Here is a 21,731-nt window from a genome sequence, read left to right on the forward strand (position 1 = left end):
TCTTTAAACCCTTGATTGAGTTTAAACGAATAATCAGCTTCATAAAAAGTGATGAAACTAATTACCGTTAAGAGATTGATTCAGATAAAAGACAAATATCAGCTTGATTTGAAGCGATGAAACTGATTTGCCCCTAGCGATTGATTTGATTTAGATGATTGAGAAATATCGACTTGATATAAAGCGATGAAGTTGAGATGCCCCTAGCGATGAGGTCTCATTTGATTGATTTTCTTTAGTTGAAAATGATTTTTTTTTTGGCTCGACTTTCGATGAAGATTTGAAAATTTTCTCAACATTGAAGAATGTGAGGTCATAAGGTCACGAGTATTGCCCCCTCGGGAGTGAAATCGAAAGATAGTGAGGGTACATGATGATAGGCAATTTTGAGCGATGATAATTATTTGAGCACAAATTGATGCAGAGGAATTTTTTAAATTTTAGCAAGAAATTGAGCGCAAAGTTGATTTGTAGAAATTAAATTGAGATTCAGCATTGATTAACAAGAAATTGAGCGTGATTAGAAGAGAGAATGAGCTTTTGATGAAAAGCGCTAAGTGGTCCAAATCTTGTGAAATTTCGATGAGAGAGTTGACATCAGATTTCAATTTCGATCCCAAAAATGGACTCAAGACAGCTGATTTACAAGCTCATGATTTGATTTCATTGTACTTGTGTTGATTGATTATGAGATGTTGTTCTATATGCTTTATTCTATATGTATTCATTTCTTTTCAGTATAGATGAATGAAATGCAAATGATTATGGATGTCTATTTTTGTTTCTTTTCATATCTAAATAAATGAAAGTGAATGAGTAATGAGTAATGCAATTTTTTTCATTTTTCTATGTAATAAGATGAATTCAAATGAATGATAGTGAATGTATGAATCTATATAAGATGTTTATGTATGCAACTAACATCTCAAAACACAAGTACTTGATCAGAGAAATGATGAAAAGAGACCACTTAGCTAAGAAATGATGACGCTTCCAACTCTAATTCAAGAAATACAAAGATTAGTGTTACCATACCGAAATCACGCTAAATTCACAAGATGCAGAATGAAATGTCATATGAGATGCAAAACTCGAGGCAACCTAAACCTATTCACTAGATTTTGAAAAGCTTAATTGTCATCATTGAGCGCTTTACAACCACAACAGGCAGATTAGAGTTCCTTGCTTTTCATGTGCAATATTAATTATCTTGTCCGCAATGACCCTTTTTTCGTTCATATCCTTGGACAGATTTCGCAGGACCTAGATTGCACAATAAAGAAATTCCCTCAAAATAGACAAAGAAATGATGGGAACCTCCCTGTAGCATTCAAATAAGCAGAGTCAAGGTATGTGAGGCGATTTCACCTTGAAGTGAAGGCTCTTATCACAGACACCCAGCTAATTTAGATGCTTCCAGATCATTGGGATCATTTCTTCAAGCAGAAAACAAGAAAATATTATGCCCTCAATCCTTGCTCCTCTTAGTCAAGATAGACTTCCTCGAGTTACTCAGAGGGATAATAATCGAAAACCAATAAAAGACAGCACACAAAGAAAATTTTCTAGCATAGCTCAAACTGTTTAGTGATTGTTTTCTGATATGTTGTTTTGCTTGTTAACTCAGTGATAAAACTCTTCAGTAGTCAGGAGATAGGTGACTGACTTGGAGTGGATGACCGGGTATTACTAACGTAAGGTTGACTTGGTTGATACTGCTTAGGACATGTAATGTGCTCTGTTGATTACCTAAGACTAGGACATTGATCAGTTTCAAGCCATGAGGGTTCCAATGAACCAGGTTGTCACAAAAGTGACTGAAAGTTATGTACAAACGAAAGAAAAGATGCATGAAAGTGGGAATGCCAACATTGTGTTGATAGATGGAGTTCTCGAGTACAAGAGGCGCCTGTTTGCCAAGTTTTCACTTGCTTGGCAGAGATGCATATATGTTTTTACCAAGGTGCCTGTTTACCAGGTTTTCACCAAGGCATTTTCTCTCTGTTTTCCCCTTTTTTTTTCTCTTCTGTTTTTCTTTTTCTTTTTTTTTCTTTTTTTTTTTTGGAATTTCTTCAGGACTTTTTCTTATTTTTATGATTTATTCAGGACTTTTTCTGATTTTTAGGATTTTTTCATAACTTTTTTCTGATTTTAAAATTTTTTTCAAGACTTTTTAGCTACATAAGTTGCTAGAGAAAAGAATATTCAAGTGAAGAATTTCTTCAAATGGATAGTGTTGATCAGTTCACAGAGTTGTTCTCCTTCTGATGTTGAGATTTGATAAGCACCAGAGCCAAAAGATGCGGTAACGATATAGGGACCCAGCCAGTTGGGTTTAAACTTCCCTTTGTTGTCTCAAAACTATTGATTATTAGGATTTTCTCTTAGAACTAAGTCACCAACCTGAAATTCTCAGTGTTGAACCTTTTTGTTATATCCTCTGGACATTCTCTTTTGATACACTTTGAGATTATCAAACGCTACTTGCCGACGTTCATCCAACAATTCGATCTCTTACAATCTAGATATTCTATAGTCTTCATCAGTAACAAGGCCTTGCAAGGAAACTCTTAGAGATGGTATTTCTACTTCAATAGGTAATACTGCTTCAGATCCATACACCAAAGAAAAAGGTGTAGCCCCAGTAGGTGTTTAGATACTTGTTCTATAAGCCCACAGTGCAAGATTGAGCTGCAGATGCCAATCCTTCCCAGTTTTGTTCACTGTTATGTGTAAGATAGTTAATAGGTTTTTGTTAAATGTCTCTACTTGTCCATTACCTTGAGGGTAATATACTGATGACCAGTGTTGTTTTATTTTGAATTTCTCACAGAGTTCATCTAGATCTTTGTTCTTGAACTGTCCTCCATTGTCAGTTATAATGGATGAAGGTATACCATACCTATAGATGATATAATTAAGAATAAAGAGAGCTACTTGTTTGTTCGTTGCCTTGATGAGCTGAACTGCTTCTACCCACTTAGTGAAGTACTCAATGGCAGTGATAATAAATTTGTGTCCATTAGATGATGCGAGATATATTTGGCTAATCAGATCAAATGCCCACTATTGGAAGGGCCATTGTGTCACAAAGGGTATGAGATCCCTTGCTGGAGCATGGATAAGGTGCCCATGTAGTTGGCACTTTTCATAGGTTTTAGTAAATTTTATAGCTTCTTTCTCCATGTCTGGCTAATAGGTTCTTTTTTTCATTTCGGGAAAGATTAGCAGGGATAACTTGGTCACACAGGTAAGAGTAAATGTGGCTATAATGAGATGAATCATGTCCAATAATAGAACAAACTACTTGGGACTCAGGAGAATCATAGGCAGGGCAATGTAACTCTTCCACTAGGAATTAAAGAAAAAATTAGACTCCTGCAGCTGTGGTATAGATGCCAAAGTGGCCATTGCATCCGCTGCTCTATTTGTTGTTCTGGGGATCTACTGAAATGATACGAAGGTAAAGTATTTCTTGAGATCATCCACCATTCTCTTATAAGGCATCAATTTCTCATCTCTTGTCTGATATAGATCATTGATTTGGTTGATAATGAGTTGAGAATCTCCATAGATGTGTAATTCAACTATCTTCCACTCGATGGCCAGCTTGATCCCGTTTACCAAAGCTTCATATTCTGTGATGTTGTTTGTGCAAGGGAAGAGAATCTTTTAAGCTTTCGGAATTGATTATTTCTGAGGAGTAATAAAAATTATTCTGACACCAGAACCATGTTGAGTGAAAGACCCATCAAAGAACATCTTCCATGATTGTTTAGTAAGGTGCATGATTGATTCATCTGGGAATTCTATATGCAAAGGTTTTTTGTCTTCAAGTGGAGCATCAACAAGTTGGTCTGCAATAACATGTCCTTTGATGTCTTTACGATCCACATATTCAATATCAAATTTTGTAAGAACCATGACTCATTTAGTCAGTCTTCCTATAAGCGTTGCTTTACTGAGAAGATATTTGAGTGGATCAATCTTAGCTACCAGCTTAATAGAGTGTGCCAACATATAGTGCCTTAATTTTTGTGATGCAAAGACCAATGCTTAGCATGTTTTCTCTATTATAGTTTGGTTCATTTCATATGACACCAATGTTTTGCTGATGTAATAAATAGCTCATTCCTTTTTATTGTCATCTTTTTGTGCTAGAAGTGCCCCCAGTGAAGCATTTGTAGCTGATATGTATAGGTTCAGTGGCTTACCTTGAATCGGTGGCATTAATATGGGTGGATTAGAAAGATATTCTTTGATTTGTTGTAAATGTTGTTCATATCCCAGTTGTATTGAATCCCTTTCCTTCATACCTTCGTAAAGGGTTGAGCTTTGTCGGTTAGCTGAGATATAAAATGCCTTATTGATTGAAGACGGCCTTGTAAACTTCTCATTTGACTGATATTCTTGGGTGGAGGCATTTCCATTATAGCTTGAACCTTTTCAGGGTCAACCTCAATTCCTTTTTTTGAAATTATGTAACCAAGATATTTTCCTGATGTTACTCCAAATGCACACTTTTTAGGATTTAACCGTAGCTTGAATCTTTCCATTCTATCTAGTATGAGGCCTACCTCTTGAATATACATAGATCTCTTCATAGTCTTTACCAGAGTGTCATCAACATAATCTTCCATGTTTTTATGCATCATATCATGGAAGATAGTGGTTACTGCTCTTTGGTAAGTTGCCCATGCGTTCTTTAGACCAAACGACATAACATTCCAGCAGAAGGTTCCCCATGCACATGTGAAAGTTGTCTTTTCTTGATCTTTACATGCTATCTTGATCTGATTGTAACCAGAGAATCCATCCATTGATGAATACATCTCATATCTAGCAGTCATATCTACTATCATGTCAATGTTGGGCAATGGAAAATCATCTTTTGGACATGCTTTGTTGAGATCCCTAAAGTCTGTACAAACTCTAATGGATTTGTCTACCTTTGATATAGGTACTATGTTTGATATCCATTCTGCATAGTCTATAGCTCTGATAAATCCAGCTTTTAGCAATTTCTCTAGTTCAGCCTTGACTAGCAGTGCCACATGAGGATGCATCTTATGGAGTTTTTGCTTGACTGGTTTAACTCCTGGTATAATAGAGAGATGATGCATGATGAGATCAGGATCTAGTCCTGGCATATCTGAGTATGTCCATGCAAAGTTGATCTTCTTTTATAAAAAAAGGTTGCTGAAATCTTTTAACTCTTCTGCTGATAGTGATCGAGCTAAATGAATGATGTGTGGTGTCGCTTGACTCCCAATGTTCACTGGTTGAGTTGGCTCGATCAATATGGAAAATCTCTCCTGGAAGTGACTTGGCAGTATATCAAGTATCTCACCTTCAAGCGCCTCAGTGAGTCATCAGAGTCATAGGATGAAGTTGTTGACTCATCTTCAAGTAGCTTAGTAAAGGTATATATAGTATCAACACCCACATCTTTGATGTTGCAAGTTCCTTCATGATTTGGTTCATTGATTGCTTGTATTTGACACACTTGTGGACATGACTTTGATGGTTCTATTAATCCCTGTCACCTATTCCATTCAACTTCCTCTGGACTGATGACTGGTTCTATTTTTGTAGCTTCTAGTTCTTCTTTTGTAGTTCCGTACCTGATTTGTCCTATCTCATTAGAGGGAGAGTTAGTAGGTGAAGAAATTACTTGTGTCATTTCTTCCTCTAGCTGTTGTTCATAGTCTTCTTGTCCTTTTAGTCTAATTTCTTCTATTTCCTTTTGCATTTTTAGGCGTATCAACTCTTGTGCATCATCTGTGATATCACTGGATTCTTCAGGGGTTTCTATAGTAGATGTATCTGAGAGATGGTCAGGACCCCATTCATACTCATTTAAATTAGTTTCTGAATCATCTACTTGTTGTCTGCCAGTATATGTGACTGGAATGTTTAGCGGTGCAAACAATTCTCTAATTCTATATACTTTGTCTCTCATATCCTCTAGGACTTCTACTTCCTGTGGTATTATAGCTGATATAACTGGAACTTGATTACCATCTGTTTCCTCTCTCTGGGTGGACAATTCTTTTTGTTCACTGTCACACTCTTCCTGAGTTTGTTGAGTATTAATTTCTTATGTTGTTAAAGGTAGTACCTTTTTCTTCCACTTACGTTGATGGTGGGGCTTGTGCTTATGATCTGATGACTTTCTTGGATCATATCCTAGTCCATCTTTATCATTGACAGACTTAGTTTGTAACTGAATAGGTTCAACAATAACTTTTTGACGTTTACCAAGACGACTAGTACCTAAATATCCCATGCATTGAAGCATCTTATAGCTTGGACCATATTGTGTCGAGGAAATCTCACAATGTCGTATTTCTTTGTTTGCACTGTCTTCTTTGAAAAGTGATTTGAGAACATCATCCTCTTCTATTTCGCCTACAAGAGAAGTAAAGGATTGTATAAAGAGACCATCATACATGACTTTTGGAGTTGAATCTTGTGGCTTCATAACCTCTGATGGTTTTCCTGACTATCTTGGTGATGGAGGAAGAGACATTAGTGAGAGTATAGGTTCTATCTTGTAGCCATATATGCTAGTGTTTGTGATTTTCAATTTCTTTTGTAAATCTTTTAGCAAAGATTTTGAACTTTTGGCTGTGGAGGCTGCTCTATTATGAGGAACAAAAGCATCAGCACTTTACGTTAATGCATTGTAGATATAACTTGTATTAGCAGGAATAGTGACTTCAACTCCATTATAAGGAAATTTCAAGCATTGATGATACATAGATGGTACTGCTTTCATTTCATGAATCCATGGCCTACCCAGTAAGATGTTGTATGAAAGATGAAGATCCAGGACTTGAAAAATGACATTTCTTTCCATAGGTCCTACTCTGATTGGTAATAGTACCGGACCCTTAGAAGTTCTTTCTTCTTCATCATAAACCTTGATTGTAATCTTCTTTGTTGGATCAATAACATTTTCAGAAAATCTCAGCTATGTCAGTAGATTGTAGGTACAAATATTCAACCCAGCGCCTCCATCTATCAAAACACGTTTAACGCGGTGTTTATGGATCATGGCTTCAATGTGTAATGGCTGGTTATGTGGGTGACTTAGTGAGTTATCATCTTCTTTAGAGAAAGTGAGATAATGAGGTGAAGTCAAGTGACCCACCATAGATTGAAACTGATCTATGTCTAAATCTTTAGGGACACTGGTGGTAAGTAGAGCCTTGTCCAGGACCTCTCTATGAGTAGAAGAGATCTTAAGCAGTTCCAAAATGGAGATTTGAGCATTGGTTATCTTCAATTGTTAGACAATACTATAACCAGGAGAAGATGATGAAGCCAGTTGTTTTGATTTAGCCATGATTGTGTCTGTTTGTCTATTTGGTAGATTTGATGTTGTTTGATCAAAAGTTGAGGAACTAGCTCCTGGGAGAGTAATCTTCCTTTGAGTGCGAGTCACGATATTAGCAGTTTGTGTTTGATTTTGGTAATCTGGGACTATGATCACATTGCAATATTCAGTTTGAGAAGATTCAATTATGTTGATCATATTATCGTTGTTAGTATAAGTATAATTGACTCTAGCTCCTCCCTTGGATTTTGAGGAATCTCCTTGTTCATAAGTGGGTAAGGGATCTTTAAAGGCCTTATGATCAGCATTAATTGCATGATTTCCAACAATGATCTTGCTTGCATCAATGAGATCTTGGATTTCATGTCGGAGTTTCATGCAGTTGTTTATGTTATGTCCCTTGTTCCGATGGTAGTCATAGTATTCATTTTCTCTCCACCATTGGAGTCTAATTTCTGGGTCATATGGTTTAGAATTGTCTGGCAATGTTATCAGATTATTTGTCAATAAAGTTTTAAAAGTCGATTCATATGATTCATCTAGAGGACTAAAATCACGCTTAGGCTTTGAAAGCCAAGGCTTTTCTTTAAACCATTCTCTTGTTTTCTTTGGGGGATTCTTTGTTGTAGTTTCAGCTGCCTTGAGTGCTTGCGTGCCACAGGCCAAGTTAAATATTGTGGATTTTCTTTTTGCTTGGACAGTATCTACCACTCCATCATTAACGACGTTCTTGTTGCTATCTTTGCCATATTTCCAATATTTACTCTTTTCTTTAGAGCTAGAACCTTGTGATGTTTCTTTCCAAAGTAATATATCTCCCTTTTGATAAGCACGTCTTCCATTCTAAGGGCGTTATCAACCATTTTTTTGAATGAAGGGTGTACTTGCATCTAGACACTATACTTCAATTCAGGTACTAAGTTGTTGACAAAGATATCCATTTTCTCAAGATCTAGGATAGTTCATGAATATCTAGAGAACATCTTTCTCCATCATTGGAGGAAGGAGAGAATGGGTTCTCCTGTCTTTTGTCTGGTATTGCAAAGCTCTATCATAGTGACTGGGTGATGAATGTTGTATGAGTATTGTTGTAAAAATAGTTGGATTAGTTCTTCAAATGTTTTTATCCCTTTGGGTAGGCTTGCGAACCATTCCATTGCTTGACCCCCTAAACTCCTTGGGAAAAGGTGCATGAGGTACATTTGATCATGCATGAACTCCATACAAGCGGCACAAAACTCTCTGACACGATCTTGAGGATCTGAGGTACCATCATATTTGTCAAATTTTGGGATCTCAAATCGTGAAGGAAATGGAGACATGTAAAGGTTTTTGTCAAATGGGAATGGGCATATTGTGTCCAGAGAATATTGTTTTGGCGTTTTATCTTTGTCTTCTATTCTTGTAACCGCAGTTTGTAATGCTTGCATTTGTTTTCTTATTTTTCCCCATGGTGTCTCTTCCTCTTTAGTGACGAGGCCTCCACATTATAACCAGTAGGGAGTTTGGCACCTTGCTTTGCTAATTCTAGGAAATAGTCTTCTTTTTCCCTAGCCATGATAACGTTCATCATTTTTCTAAATTGTTTATCATTCTAACATCTATGTACTTCGGCTTCAGGAGGTTCAGGAAGCTCAGATTCCGTCGATGAGGAATCACTGTCAATGGCATGATTGCTAAATTCATCGTGAATGTCTCATTTATTAGCTTTTCTTTCTTGTCTTTCCCTAGACATGGTGGGAGATAGGGGCTGACCAAAGATTGGTATGTTGTAAACTGGTATTTGTGACGAGGATGATTTATTGTAAAAGGGGTTTTCCACAAAGAATGAATTGTCTTTTGACAAAAAGGGCGTTTCTTTTTCTTTGTCCCTTTTGCTGTGAGAATTTCTGGTTTGAACAGGCATTTGTAACCGACAGGACCGAGAGCCAAATGTTTTGTAGAAGTCAAGACAAAATTGTAGCTAGTAGTTCGTTTAATGTAGTGATTGAGAGAAGTAACTAAGATCTGGTCTGGTTTCAGGAATGATCTGTCTTGTGTAAGAAGTTATCTAAGTTAACTTAGGTTTGATAAGATATTTATTTGAACTAGCTTAAAGATGATCGACAAAATCGTGCAACATAATGGCAGAGGTACACTATCAAGGTTGTTTATGCTCAGGAGGATGACAACCAGTTGTAGGCTCACTGTAGACTATTTTGGACAGGTTTGACTATTCTGGACTGGCGAAATCAGAGACTCGTACAATAGAATTTTTGAGACCGTGCGACAGTATAACAGCTTCAGGACAACAACAGTTTTGTTTCGTACGAGTTGTTGCCTAGTACTGTATGACAAATGGGTAGGTCCTGAACGACAAATGATTATGTGCAGTTCTGTCTCGTACGACACAGGATTCAACTTAGAATGGCAGACTTCTAGATCTCGTACGATAGAGAATTAGCTTCGTGCAACAAATTAGCAAACTCGTACGACATAGAATATGGTGCAAGATGACAAATTATCAGGCTCGTACGACTGTTAAAAGGACAGAGACAAAAATTCTGAGTTTTTCAATGGCTGGGTATGACAACAGAGTATGACCAGTTCTAAAATGGACTAATTTTTGACTAGGATAGACTAGTTTGTGACACGAACAGAGTTTATCATTGAGTTGTTGATTCATTTTCTCCTATATTAGTATTCCAGTTTTAGTTTGAGGGATGAAAACACAGAAAACATGCAGTATGAATAGTAACTCCAATCACAGCATGCAAACCCTATGGAAGTTGGCTTAGAGAAGAAAATCTTTGCTTGCTAACTTAGGTACACACCCAATAGCTAATCAGAATACAACCGCTGAGTCTCACGCAATGGATTCTCAATGTCGTATTAGCCAACTCCAAATGCTAATGGGGGCATGATATGGCAAGTGTCTTGGGAGAGTTACTATCTCTCTTGCACAAAGATTATCAACCTTTCGGAGGTGAATCGGGTAGCTTCTAATTTTAATTGGATCTAGGAAGGGTTCCATTCGGCATGTTGAGGTATAAACTCAATTAAGAGGTCTCCTAGCCTTGAAAACCAAGGTTCAATATACCCGAAGGTACTGAGGAGAGCTATTCTCGAGCACTGTCGTTGACTTGATTTTCATCAAATCATGTTTATTTTATAGTGGGTTGGAGTACTTGGCATTTAGCCATTCCCACTTAGGTCGTTCCCCTCACACCGGTCATAACGGCTTTAAGAGTTTTTCAACCCCTCGGGAGGGTCGGCCTGCTAAAGTTGTACAAATCTCAAACAAAGAAAAAGCCTCAAGGGTCTAGATTTTTGATTGTCTTAGAAAGACAAGAGCATACTCTCCTACCTCTCAGAATTTTCCAAAAAAACACAAAAGACAGATTTGTTCATTACCCAAATAGCAAGTTAGGTACCTAAAAAAAAGTTAAAGAATACACGATGTTTGATTGATTTCTCTTTAGGCAACCTGCAAAAACAACACATCAGTAGTCATGTTGTTTTTATTCTTTGACAGGCGTATGTTTGATTGATAAATTCTTTGACAAGTGTCCTGCAAGAAAATGGTCAAGTTGTGAAAATACCAGGCAGGCAAAAGACAATCCAGGGTTTAGCATCAGCATAATCAAAATTTAATTCAAGAAAAACCTCGAAAAGTGAAACTTGCTTTTAATCTAATAGAGAATAGAATCGTATGACAATTCTCATAAAATGGAATGACAGAAAACTTTTATCGTATGAGTCAGAAATCAATAAAGAACGACAGAAGATAACAGAAGCAGTATGTTGTACGAGTCCATATTATGATTTGTAGGACAATTTATAGGATATAATATTGTGTCGTACAATAAACTGCAGGCTTCAATATAATGTCGTATGATGTAGTGAAACTGCTTGTACGATATTTTGCAGAGACTGTATGAACAAAACCAACAGGATAAAAAGAATGATTTCTGAGGCCGAAAAAATAGTTTTCTGCCTCACAGTGGGCGCCACAAATGTGTGTGTGAAAAGTGGACCTGTATCTGTATATGGAATACACAACACTTCAATTAAGTCATTACATGCATGGTTAGTAAATCAATAATCAATGAACAATAAAACCATAACAAAGCGATGCATTATCTTCTAGTAGATGCGAGTTTAGATTTCTCTCAGATTACTAAGCTATCCAGTGACTAGACAACACCTAAATGAAGGATTTTTATCTGTATGAACATGGATTTAAGCTAGATGAATGCAAGATTAATCTAACATGATTTAAGCAATAAATGAGCTAAGTGATTTAAACAATATGAAATAAATAATATGCAATATCTCAATACAAATTCTCAATGAACCTAGAGCAAAAATGGCATAATAACAATATATTCTCCAGGATTTTTTTGAATGAGAGATGAGAGCCTGAATTTATAGAAAATTTAGAAAGAAACCAATGGCTGAGATCAAATGATGATGAGCGGTCAAGATTTTCCAAGAGGAAGCACAATCCAAGTGAATTGATACGATTGGATGCTTTTTTCAGTTTTAAAGGAAACTGAACTAAAATTAAGATAAAATCAAGAAAAAAACTGATTTATTCTCTATTTCATTCAATTTTAATATTTAATTGTTTTAATTGTTTTCTTTGAGATTATTTATCAATTTTTTATTTGTTTTTTCAAGATTATCTCCAATTGATTTCTTTTCTCAATTTTTAATTCTTTTTTGGTCAATTAATTCTTTTTTTGATTTGTTTCATTTTTTGAAGATTTGTGCTCATAATTTTCAATTCCTCTTTCTTGATTTGTTTCCTTTTTTTGAAGATTTATGACAAATTTTTATTTATTTTTCAAATTAATTTCTCTTTTTGATGATTTAATGGCAAATTGATTTATTTAATTAAATATGCTAGGATATTTAATAAAAATAAATAAGATAATTGTTTAAAATGATTTATTTGGAATGACCAATTAATTAAATAAATATTTAATTAATATTGAGTGATTAATTTGCCATGTGACATTTGATGATTAAAGAATTAATTATGTGCTCAAGATTGATTTAATTGTCTTTGGTTAGGACCTTGGTGATGTTGTCGAGATTAGGGGCTCATGGTTTAGATGACCATTTTTAGGGTATTACAACCCTACGATGCACCGGCATCTTATGCATACAATATGTGTTATACATACATTACATGTTACACATACATATAACTCCATGGCAACGTCTACCACATCCTATGCAAGCAATACATGTTACCTATACATTACATTTTATATATATATAACTGCAAGAAAGCCCCAACATGACTTTGAAATTGATTTGTTCTACGAGTTTATAAGAAACAAATGCAATAAGGTTGGTAGTAGGAAAACAAAATCTAATACAGATCCATGCGCGTGTACGCTGAGAATGCTAGTTTCATGGAAACTTCAATACCGAGTCGTTCGTTTTTTGCCCGTCTATTATATAAGGAAGAAATGCACGAGAGCATTTCAAAGCAAAAATGAAAATGGTTTGTGAGAAGTTAAACAAATGGCTTCTATTTATTTATTGATAGTTTAGAAATGGTGATTGATTCTACGTATTTGTAATGTTCTGGAAAGTCTCAGTTTTGTGTGGGGTGGAGAAATATATTGGGGATTTGGAGGGAGTTGTGTTCCACAACGAGGTGTCGATGGTTGGTGTGCAATATGCAGGTGGTGGTGGGAAGAGTTCTCTAGTGTTTCGTCTATGAAATCATCTTCAAATTAAAGGTTAAATCCCCTCTAAATTATGTTCATGTTTTCCTGAATGTTTTGAGCCTTTATTAATAAGCCCATTATCTTTAATTCTGAGTTTTCCTCTCTTTGAATGTGTGTATAAAAGGAGATAAATTGTGCTCTTATCCTGGATTGATTTATTGGTTTTGTTTTATCCTATAATGGGATCGAAAGTGTTTCTTTTATTAGTTGATTTATTGGTTATGTTCATTATTTTCTGTAGAAAATGTGTGGAAAACTTATTATTTGAAGGTCAATTATACAAAAAATTTAGAGCTACCAGAGATAAATCCACAATCCCCACAGCCCCCACTAGAGAACGCTCTCAACTACCATTGTTGGGCCCAGAGGATGCTCTTTTGCCTCTCTGCTTCTGGTCTTTTGGACAGACATTTTAAGAGCTACAGATGCAAATATAGTAAAGGAGGTTTGGATTTCATGAAATTATTGTTGTTTTCTGAATTAATTATTTATTAATAAGATTTTGTTGTCCAACATGGTGTGCTAATAACTTTCTATGCATTTTATGATGTGCAGGTGCAAGCAGAATGTGATGATCTGCCACTTGCTCTGAAGGTGATTGGGAGATCTTCGCATGGAAGCCCTAGTGGATTGGAATGGAGCAAAAACCAAGATTTGTAAAGGAGAATAACATCAAATTTATCACAGATTGATAATCTTCGCTATGTAGATTGTTGCAGGCCAGTATTGACTCCTTAGGTGATGCAGATAATGAATGTTTCTTAGACTTGGTGTTATTTCTAGAGGACAAGAAAATTTGTGGTGATGCACTATTGGATATTTGTGTTCATGTTCAAAACCTACAAAGGTGTGACGCTTTTGGTATCTTATCTGAACTTGCAAGTCGAAACCTGTCAAATTTAAGTAGCAACCCAAGGTAATTTGTCTTTCCTTTAATATTCGATCTTTTGTAATCATATTTTTCAACACAAAGCTGACATGCTTGCAATAAACAAGGGAAGTACAACAATCCTATATAGAAATTCCTTGGAGCTATACTTCTCTCAACATGATGCAATGCCAAATTTGACCTTGTAAGGTGAGTTGCATAATGATCGTGCAATCCATTTGACACTCCAATTCTCTCCATTTCCATTGGTATGTTATTCAAAAGCTTTTATAAAGACATTTCGGCCCCCAAATTTTTATTTTTTATTTTTAATGTATTAATCATTATTTTGATGATCTTTGGTTATACTTGAATTTCAAAAATGATTTTCTTCATATCATAACATTTGCATCACTCTTCAAGGAAATTCAAAAGACCTATTATAAGGCTTTGTTATTCTAATTTCTTGTTCAGCAGGTAAGGTCAACTGCTTCTGTAAACTACTTTTTTGGATGTTCTAGATTTTCTATTCCCTAATAAGCAAAAATATGCAACACTATTGTTTTCAGAAATCAGATTTTTCATGCTGTAACATTAAGCACTCTTTTATTTTTGCATCTGAAATATAAGCTCTCTTTTTTTCTTCCATATATCCATTCCTGGATTCAACTTCAATATGACGAGAACATAACCTATATAATTAATAGTCATAATTAATGCAAAATGTTTTAATTGGATTCCCTTTGTGATTTATACATGCAGATCCTTTGGAGGAAATTACTGGCATGATATGAATTTCCCTGAGACAGAGGCTCTGTTAATCTTTTGTGGGACGATACTTTCTTGAATCTTCCCCCATATTTGAAATCCTAGCTTTTTTATGGCATTAAATTGTAGGTGAAAGGTCTAGATGTCTTATCTTTACTCGCCCAACCCTAAGAGTGTCCACTTGGAGATATTGATTTCACCCTTTGTTGAAAAAAAGAATTATGAAGAATACAGAACTTGGAGAAAATATCTTTGAGCTCATGTGAAGGATTTGGAAAGATATCCACATTCAGCACAAGCAATCTTATATCATTTTAACCTGGATCGAAGTAGCAATTTTGAAGAGTTAGCCCTTGCTATCTCGGATATGTCCTCTCCGTCATGGTCTATTACCAATGGCTCGGTACAAAATGCCATCATGAAAGCACTGACACTATGTGCACAATATGTTGGCAGTTTACAGTAGAGATGTGCTTCCACAATTTTAACTCTAAGATCTAGAGTAGAAACTTTCTTGGCGAGCAACCACTTTTTCAATTTTCTCATCACATACAACAAGCTTGAGGGAACTTAGGTCACAAATAGTTGTAGGTAACCTCTTCAAACGAGAACATTCTCTCGCATCAAACTCCCACAATTTCTTGAGTTGTCCTATTTCCTCTGGAAGTTCTTCCAAATTCTTTCATACTAAAATATCTAGATATTCCAACTGTCCAAGTTTCCCAATTTGTACTGGAAGCTCTTTCAGGACCGGTAAAGTCAATAATCTTGATATTATTAGATTGCTCATATTTCTGAGATCATATATTAAATTCAGAAGCAGATGTCCGTTGGTTGAGGAAAAGCTTAAAGAGCTACCATGCTCTCGTGAACCTATTGGTTTTTTACATTAGCACCAGTTCTATTAATTACCATTGTTGAAGGATGTTTTCTGTTGTAAAAAAAAAATTATTAATAAGATTTTGTTGTTTTCTGAAATCATTTGCTTACAAATGTTTTTTCACATTTTATGAAGTGCGTGTGCAAGCAAAATGTGCTAGTATGCCACTTGCTCTGAAGGTAATTAAAAGCTTTTTGTATTGGGAGCCATAATATGTTTGGGAAAGGGCAAAGAACAAGATTTGTAAAGGAGAATAGATTTCAAATTATCACAGAAAAGTAATTTTTAGATTGCTGCAGGCCTGTATTGATTCCTTAGATTAGTGTGTCTTATGCTTGGAGTTATTTGCAGAGGACAAGAAAATTAGTAGTGATGCATTATTGGTTATCTGGGTTTATGTTTTAAACCTACAAAGCCATGATGCTTTTGCTATTTCATCTAGAACTTGCAAGCAAAAACATGTTACTTCACAGCATTCGAAGGTATTGACTTTCCTTTTATTATTTTATATCTTGGATCTTCTGTAAATATATTTTTCAACACTAAGCTGACTTGCTAGCACATAACAGGGAAAGTAAAACAATCCCATATGGAAATGCCTCAGAGCTATGCTTTTCTTATCATGATGTAATATGAGATCTGGCCTTGTATTTGGCACACCAAGACAATGAAGTCAACAGCAATGGGTTGGTCATAACAAATAGGGAATCTAGTTTGCTTGGTGAAGGGGAGTTCCTTAATGATAGTGCATTTGATATTCAAATCCTCTCCATTCACACCGGTGAGTTATTTACACTTGGATTTTGTTAAAATACATAGTTTTTGGAAATGCTAAACATTATTTTTACCTTTACTATCAAATTGTGGAATAGAATCCAAATTCAAGCATTTTTTTCTTCATAATATTGCTTTAATTTCTATGTCATGCATAAAATCTATTTCAGATTGACATTGAAATACTAATTCTAGTATTCTAATCCCTTGTTCAGAGGGTGAACTCAACAGTCTATGTAAATTATTCAAAATATCTAGATTTTTCGGATGCAATACTTACTATTTTCAATTTTCAATTGTCTTATCATCACTCACTCAAGTCAAGAGTGTCTGCTTGGAGAGGTTGATTCCACCCCTTGGTGAAAAACTGAGCATTGAAGCACTGCAGAACTTTCATCAACACCCAGCTACCAGATTTTAACCTGGACCACAGCAATGATTTGGAGGCCTCAGTATTTGCAAGATGCCCCCTACACTTTCATGTTCTATTAGCAACTTCCATCTGCTTCAAAATTTGCCTTATGATTTTGGAAATACGAGCTATCTACGAATATCAAGGTTATCTACATTACCATGCCTGGAACAGCTTCCTGTGTCAATTGGAAAACTTGGATGGTTGGAATATCTAGACATTTCACCATGTGAGGGCTTGAAAGAACTTCCAAAGGAAACTGGACAAGTCAACAAATTAAGGGAGCTTGATATGAGAGAGTGTTCTCGTTTGATGATGTTACCTTCAACTGTTTGTGAACTAAGTTCCCTAAAGCTTGTTACCTATGATGAGACAATTGGGAAGTTGTGTTTGTGGGCCAATAACATTTCTTTTCTTGAGCTTAGAGTTGTAATTCTGGAAGTACAATTTAGTTTGAATTGTTTTGATGAATGATTTCTTTTCTTATCTTTCATGTTGAAGGACAAGATCCAAGGTTCTTAACATCCTCGTGAAAGTTCCAACACATTTTGATACTCGTTGGCACAAATCAATATAAGTTCCTGTCTATTTTCAGCCTATGATTATGATCAACTTTTGTGGTAAGTTCAGTGTAGTAAACATTTTGAACTGTTTTGTCTATGCATACCAAGACGTTTCTTTGTTTTTTATAAACCTAGGTGGGAATATGCAAATATGTGGGAGTTGTTCATGCTGCAATTAAATTTGGCTCAAGAATTTAGAGTGCTCATTTTCTGTGAATGTGGTATGTAGATTAATCCAAATGCACATAAGTTTACAATTTCCAGTCTTGTGTTGTGATTTTTAAGTACACATTATAAAAAATTTCTTTTATTTGGCTACTACATGTAACAACCACCCCTTGGTTGCTAGTAATTTCTTCTTTGGATTCAATTCACAACAACTATCAACTCAATCAACCACTATCATGGTGATGACTCCATGCCACCACTTAAAAGCTTACACTAGAAAGTATTAAGCTTCTGATGTTAGGGTCATCCCTTGATGCAGACCTATTTCTGAACCTATAGGTGAGCCTTCAAAGGAAAAATAAATTTTGTTCTGACCTAGCTCATGAAGATAAAGAGAAAAAAGTATAACTAAGAATTAAGAAGGCTTTGAAATGCATAATAAGAAATTGTATTCTATCCATACTCAGGTAAATACTATCACACAGAGATAAGATTTTCATGCCAATTCTATCTTGTTCTGTCTCTTACTTCGTGCCTTCCTTTTCTCTTTCCCTCTCCTATTCTTCTCACCCAAAACCCCTAAAAACTAACCCTAACTAATTACTATCACCTAGCTCTCAAAGCCAGCACAGTTATGCAGTCCTATTTTTATTCTTCAATCTAAAAATAGAAAGGCATGACAACTATTTGATAGTAATAGAACTACTAAATAGTTAAGTAAAAATAGCAATAACAAGTCCTTAAAAATTGAGTCAACTCAACTGACAAGTCATGAGGAATAGAAGTTTAAGGACGATGCTCATCATACCCTCCTCTCAGAAAACCTAAACTTCTTAGTTCTAAAGTTGTTCGACTATGCTTTAGTAAGTCGGCTTCTGTGATCCACGAGTTGTAAGAATTCAATAGTCCTTCCCATTTAACACAATATAGCTTGTGAGAATTGGACCATGTAGACATCAGTTTAATATCCAACACTAATGCCACATGCTCTCTATTCTTCTTTACCAAACACTTGATCCACTAATCACCTTTTTTCTCATTTTGCTCATCTTCCACCTGATCATCATTGACTCTAGTTGAATATGAGTATAGATCGGGAACAATAAAGATAGGTCTAATATCCAAGTCTTTAGGTAAATCAATTTGGTAAGAATTCTCTTTTTTTTTCTTCATAATTTTGCATGACCCAATCCACTAGCTTTTTACTTGTTATAAGTCTCTTAGGGATACCTTTCCTTGCATATATGTACAATGACCATGTCTCCTTAAAAGATTGTTCTTCGTCAATGCAAATCCACACTCTTCTTATACTTCTCATTCATGCATTGCAATTTGAGCCTAACTTGATGATGCATTTCTTTGATATTTCTGCAAAACCAGTAGCTTCTTGATTGTTATGTGGTTTTACTCAAAGATAGTCTATAATTCTTGTAAGCCTTGTACCATAAACAATTTGAAATGCAGAGTTGCCCATAGACCTACTTATACTAGAATTTAGGCAAATTCAACTTGGGCAGCACCAAATCCCATTGTCTAGGACTGTCACCAACATAACACATCAATAGATTGCCTAGAGTCCTACTTGTTGATGTGTTTTTTTAGGCACATGTGAACACAGAATAAAATACCCAAAAGTATCGTATCATCTCTTGAACAAAATCTCTCAAATGTTGAAGATTAGTTTAAGGATCACTTGAGAAGACTCCAAGGTTCATGAATGTAGGGTCATGTTGATGTGTCTTTTGTACATGACCAAACATAGAATAAAATACCAAGGTATCTTATCCTCTCTTGAACAAAGCTTCCCGAGTACTGAAGATCTTGCCAAAGGATCAATCGGAGCAACTCCAAGGTTCTGATATGTAGGGTCTCTACATGTGGATAAGCTCTTGCGATATGATGTGATTTTGCTGGAATCACAAGGGGACTTACATTTGATGACCTGAGCGTCTGATTTACTTTAGATATCACTGGAACGTGGGTCTTTACTGATCCTTGATTTTTAAAAAGGAAAAAAGGATAAGGGTTGGAGAGGGATCTAATTCTAACACGAAGAATGTAGGAGCAATGGATAACCTTTGATGAAACTCTAACTAAGTCTTGCTTTGACATGTTATGATCATCTCCACAAGGCCAATGTGATCTTCTAAGGATAGCTTTATGATGTTCAAATCATCACTACAAGCATAAACACCGTCAGGTTGATGCATATCAATGAAGAAGTGGTAATTGAAATTAAGCTTAAGTTGAATGATTCCAGTTGACTACGCAAGGCAAGTTTGCAATCAACAAACTACTAGTAGTATCGATATATAAATTTCACCATTGATCATGCAAATTTCTTCCATTCATCTAATAACATGAAATTAAATTTGAGAAGTATAGAGACCATGTAAATTGTAGAATCGACACATAGAATTCACCATTCCTTCAATGAAGTTTACATGTCTTTGCAACAATCTTTACCTTCTCTTTCTACTCTACTCTAAAATGCTATCTACTATTGAGCTACTAATTGTATACACCTAAAAAATGATCTGAAGGTAATTAATTAAATAAGCAATTATTTAATTAATCCCCCTTCCTAATTTAATTGAATTCACTAAGCAATTTGATTAAAATCCCCCTTTCAGCTACTTATTAATAAATCTAAGGATTTATTTAATAAGCTCATTTTCATAATTCCCTTTGATTAATTAATTCCCCCCATCAAATTCAATTCTTCTAAATCCCATAATTAATTAAAACAAAATAATTTATGAGTTGTTGAGATTAATTAGCCTTTTCCTATTATTTGAATTTTTAAATTCAAATTCTCCTAACTTCTAACCACCTAACCTAGCCCCTTCTAAACCTAACTCATTCCATCTAGTCTCGGGTTTCATTAACTCCATCCTAGCTTGCACATCCTAACCACCATGTCCCCTTTCCTTGGACACTTTCTCTCTCATGAGCAAAGCCTCTTGACACTTGTCACCATAGAGATGGCAAATGTTTCCTTTCATCCAACCTTTCCAGAAGCTTCTTGACACTTGTCACCATGGAGATGATAATGTTCCCTTTCATCCAACCTCTTTTCCAACCTCCTCCAATTTCACCATTGATATCTTCAAACTCAATATTGACCGTTGATTCCTGCCACCTCACCCCTGGCCTTGGAAATCCTATAAATAGACCCCATTTTGGAGAAATAATCACCCCCATCTCATTTGCATTCAAGCATTGTTACTATAGTTATATAGCTATTAGCAATATCATTTTAGCATGGTCATCATGTTCAATTTTAGCTTAAATCTAGCTTATTTTCTAGCATAATCATGGAATCATGTAGCTTAATTATTATCATTGCTAGCTTAAATGTATCATTTATCATTTAAATCCTCCATTTAAGTGTAGTCAAGTCACTAGAATTTGCATGACTAGATCTGAGAGCAAAATTCATACTCGCATTTACTAGGAGGCGATAGATCGCTTAGTTATGGTTTTATCTTTCTTCGCTTTAAATTCAATAACCATGCTTGTAATGATCTATTGAGTGTTTTGTGTTGTAGGAATAGGTATACACTTCACAGGCATGACATTTTGGTGCCCATCGTGGGGCAGGAATCATCATTTTTGGCCTCTTGAACATCATCAATTCTTTATCTCTGTCGGGTCTAAATCAGAAGTTCGTATGAACTCATTTCTGGCGTAATACGACATTCTTTGTGAGCTAGAACGACAAGAGAACTTGTATCGTACGAGCATTTAGGAAAATATCAGTGTCGTACAAGCTCCCATCCCGACTCGTACGGTCTTAGAAAGGTGCTCGTACGATTAGGTAAAGTTTGTCATATGAAATTTTGCTTCTGTGATTCTCAAAGAAGATTGCATTTCAGGTTTCATGCTTCAGTTTGACTATGACTAATGCTAACTCTATTTTGTTTATGAGATTTTGGGGAGTCTAACTCTTTTCTGCGGGAAGATTTTCGAAGATACGCTAGTCAAAGACCAAATTCAAGACACATCAATGACTACTAATGGATTTATTTTGCAGGTTGCCTAAAAGAATTCAACAAAACTTTGTGTATTCTTTAAATTTTTTTAGGCACACCTATCTTTTGCTAAGGAAATGAACAATCATGTATTTTGTGTCTTTGATGATAGGCGAGTATGCTCTCACCTTTCTTAGGTGATGAGAAAGCTAGACTCATCTTTTACTTTCATTAGTGCATTTCTTTAGCAGGCCTG

General features: G+C 35.5%; 1 long non-coding RNA gene across 1 annotated transcript; it reads left to right on the top strand.

The window, feature by feature from the left end:
* The first annotated feature begins 12,850 nt into the window (after positions 1-12,850).
* LOC131079938 (uncharacterized) lies at positions 12,851-15,368 on the top strand. Its single transcript, XR_009114093.2, has 4 exons — positions 12,851-13,080; positions 13,310-13,513; positions 13,624-14,205; positions 14,699-15,368. It is a non-coding gene; the product is annotated as an uncharacterized LOC131079938 (long non-coding RNA).
* The last annotated feature ends 6,363 nt before the right edge of the window (positions 15,369-21,731 follow it).

This window comes from Cryptomeria japonica, chromosome 10 (assembly GCF_030272615.1).
Source record: "Cryptomeria japonica chromosome 10, Sugi_1.0, whole genome shotgun sequence".
In the NCBI taxonomy this organism is placed as follows: Eukaryota; Viridiplantae; Streptophyta; class Pinopsida; order Cupressales; family Cupressaceae; genus Cryptomeria; species Cryptomeria japonica.